Source organism: Sceloporus undulatus, chromosome 6 (genome assembly GCF_019175285.1).
Source record: "Sceloporus undulatus isolate JIND9_A2432 ecotype Alabama chromosome 6, SceUnd_v1.1, whole genome shotgun sequence".
NCBI lineage: Eukaryota > Metazoa > Chordata > Lepidosauria > Squamata > Phrynosomatidae > Sceloporus > Sceloporus undulatus.
In genome coordinates, this window is record NC_056527.1 from 121,366,913 (window position 1) to 121,370,686 (window position 3,774).

Sequence of the window (3,774 nt, forward strand, 5' to 3'; positions counted from 1 at the left end):
TAATTGCACCAGCTTTCAGTCCAGTAGTAGTAATTCTGACATTGCTGCAAGTTCACTCCGGCATAAGGCTACCCACACATTAATCTTACCAATAAACTGTACATGGCATGTGAGAGGTGGCATTTGCATAAACGCGTGGTGTGGGTGTTCAAAATAACATTTCCCATAAAAGAACGCGGAGGTGCCGGCAGGGGAGAGCTCCTGAGCAATGGAAAACAAAGCACCTCCAGCCCCTGTGGTTGTTTAAATAGAAGCAAACAGCCAGATTGTGTAGATTGCAAACAGGTAATGCAAAAATAGTAATCTGTTGACATGTGCCTTAACCGTATTGTAGCTTTGAACAAACCAGCCCCACAGCAACTGACCCCTCTGGTAGAATCCTAGAGTTGGAAGAGACCCCAAGCAGGGACATAGCCAGGATTTTGGGAAGGGGGGGGGGTCCAGACTAAGTGCCACCATTATAATGGGGCTTGGGTGTGGCGGCATGGCAGCACACACCATTCATTTTATCTAACAGAAGGGGGGGTCCGGACCCCAAGAACCCCCCCTTGGCTACATCCCTGCCCCAAGGTCCATTCCAAACCCATTCTGCCATGCAGGAATACACAATCCAAGCAGCCTTGATTGATGGCTATCCAGCCCCTGTTTAAAAACCTCCAAAGAAGGAGACCCTTATCCCCCTCAGAGGCAGCATCTTCCACTGCTGAACAGTTCTTACTGTCAGGAAGGTCTTCCTAATCTTTAGGTGGGATCTCTTTTCCTGCAGCTTGGGTAACATTGCTCCATGTCCTATTCTCTGGAGCAGCAGAAAACAAGCTTGCTCCATCTTTAATATGACACCTTTCAAATATTTAAATATGACTATCATGTCCCCTCTTAACCCTTTCTTCTCCAGTCTAAACATACCCAGCTCCTTAAGTCACTCCTCATAGGGTTCAGTGGTTTCCAGGCCCCATCACCATTTCGGTTGTCTGGACACGCTCCAACTTCTCAACAACTTTGTTGAACTGTGTTTGGCTATCTATCCTTCCTGGACTGGAAATGAAAGATCCAGGATTAGATCCAGCCTGGAGAGTCAAAAAAAGAGTCTTCAAATGAACATTTCTCCCACTTTCCAGCTTCTGAGTCACTTTTAAAAACTTCTAATCATACAGAGAATTATGAACCTAACTGTTCTGGACTTCCCCAACAGCAGACTCTCTGATCCCTTTTATCATGCGACCCGATAATTCAAATCTCAGTGAACATCCAAAGGCAGTGATAAGAGCATGGCATCTACTATTCAAAGTGCCCAAAGGCACAGGCCCTGATGTGTGCCTAAAGCGGATCTTTGGATCTCAGCAGAAAGTGGACTACCTTGTCTGCTTTTACAGCTGATAAAAGTATGTGCCTTCAAGTCACTTGTCAACTGATGGTAAGTCCATGAATTTCATACGCTGCTTTAGGCAAGGAGTAGTCAAGACAGTTTGCCAATTGCCTGACTCTGAATATAGCCTGCAGCATGAGTATTCCTTGGCAGTCCCTTTTCCAAGTACTAACAAAGCCTGACCCTGCTTAGCTTCCAAGATAAGGCAGGATCTAGTGACTTTGGAGTATTTAGGCAAGTATCTTGTAGTGTATGGAGAACCAGCATGGGGTAGTGGTTTGCGTGTTGGACTATGACTTTGGAGACCAAGGTTCAAGTCCCTGTTTGCTCACAAAAACTCACTGTGTGTTCTTAGGCAAGTCACAATCTCTCAGCCTCAGAGGAGGGCCATGGTGACAATCCCCTCTCAACAAATCTTGCCAAGTAAGCCTTGCAATGCGTTCACTTGAGGACCCTCATAAGCCAGAAACAACCTAAAGACACACACACAACAAATCTTGCCATCGTCAGTACTATTCATCCCATAGCTCTGGGTGATATAAAATCTGCCCCACAGATGCGGGGAGAGGGGGAACTGTCATGATAAACCAGTGAAGAAATGTAGCCGGAGAAATTCTAACTGGTCCAAAAAGTCACCCGCAATCTTTGCGGCTGAACACAAGGCTTTGGATGGAGAGGCCTATGCTGTTCTGCCGAATCTGGCATGGCTGCTCCTTCACAACTTCAAGTCTGAAGGCCAGGCCATGGGGATGTTTGGGGTGGGTCAGCACATGAGACTTTGTGTCCTTCTGTGCCGCATGTCCTGTAAACACATCTACATGTCAAGTTATCATTCTCTGTGTTTTCCAGACTCCTTGTATTTTTTCTCAGGCTGCGAGAAATCCAGTCCTTTTCTCTCTTTTCTGAAGGAGCTGAACAGCAACTACATATTGAATTGAGAGTGACTCCCTGCATTTCAGGAGGTATTTATCTTGCTATGGCAGATCCACACTGGCGACTGTGACACAGTCCTCTCTCTGTGTGTGTGTTGTGTGCTTTCAAGTCCTTTCCGACTTATGGCGACCCTAAGGCCAACCTAGGATGGGGTTGTTTTTGGCAGGGTTTGTTCCCATTGCCTTTTCTGAAGCTGAGAAAGTGTGACTATAAATAGCTAAGCGAAGATGCATCTGAGGAAGTTGGCTCAAGTCTAGGAAAGCTCCTGCTGCCAACTTCTTCCTTCCAGTGAGTCTCAAAGGTGCCTGTGCCATAAGATCCTTTGGTGCACTAAATAGGAATATCAGGCAACCTTTGAAGGAAGGAAGAGGAGGAGTGAAAGGAGGAGAGGGTTTTGCTGGAAGGTGTTTCCAAACACAAACAACAACAAAGGGCCCAAACACACACTGCAGAACAATAATAACAGCCCAGTTTGAGGCCGCTTTAACTGTCCTGGCTCAGGGCTAGGGAATCCTGGGAGTTGTAGTTCTGTTATGGCGCCTGAGCTCTCTCTGGCAGAAGAGGCTCAAGGTCTCACTGGACAAGAGTTCCCAGAATCCCCTGGGCAGTTAAAGCGGTTTCAAACTGGATTATCATTTCTGCAGCCTGTTTGGGACCAAAGCGCCTCACACAGAACTCCAGTTCCCAGAATCCCCAGCACTGAGCCAGGCCTCACAACGTCCACATAGCAGCACACTCCCTTCAATCGACTTTGTGCCTGTTTTCTTTTCTCCCCTCCATAGATATCTATATATCTCTATATATAAGCAACCCCACCCCTTTTTGGGCGATCTTTGGTAAGTGCGGCTAAACTAGGGCCCGTATTTGTAGCCTATGGATAGTGACACCCTCCTCCTCCTCCTCTGTGGAATCCTGGGATTTGCAGTTCGCACCAGAGAGAGAGAAGGAGAAATGTGTGAGACAGGACTACATTTCCCAGGATTCCCTAGCACTGAGCCAGGGCGGCTGAAGCGGTGCCAAAGTGCATTAATGAATGAAGAGTCCAAAGCTGCTGAGGGCCTGAGAGGAGGGGGCTCTGTCATGGCGCCTCCCTCAGCGGCCATCTTGTGAGGAGGGGCGGCCCTGCCTCCTCCTCCTGCTGCTCCTGGGCCTGCCTTCCTCCTAGTCCTTCCCTCCTTCTCCATGCCGCGGCCGGGGCTCCTGGTCGCCCGGGCTGCAGCCTTCTCCTCCTCAGACGCTGCCGCCGCCGCCGCCGCCGCCGCCGCCACGGAGCACGAGGCCAAAGCGCCTGACGGAAGAAGGCCCTCCGCCGCCGCCATTTCCCCTCTTGGTTCCTAGCCATGGCTGCAGGTGAGGAGGAGAGCAAGGAGGGGGATCCTAAGGATAAGGATGATGATGATGATGATGATGATGATGATGATGATGATGATGATGATGATGATGATGATGATGATGATGATGATGATGATGATGAT

At 48.8% G+C, this 3,774-nt stretch overlaps 1 protein-coding gene across 2 annotated transcripts in view; it reads left to right on the forward strand.

Annotated features, from left to right (window-relative positions):
- Positions 1-3,495: 3,495 nt before the first annotated feature.
- The window catches only part of SLC23A2 (solute carrier family 23 member 2), a 50,535-nt gene continuing 50,256 nt past the window's right edge, over positions 3,496-3,774 (forward strand). For both annotated transcript variants that reach the window (XM_042475505.1, XM_042475506.1), the window contains exon 1: positions 3,496-3,649. The gene's annotated coding sequence lies outside the window, so the exon portion shown is untranslated. The remainder of the gene's footprint in view (positions 3,650-3,774) is intronic.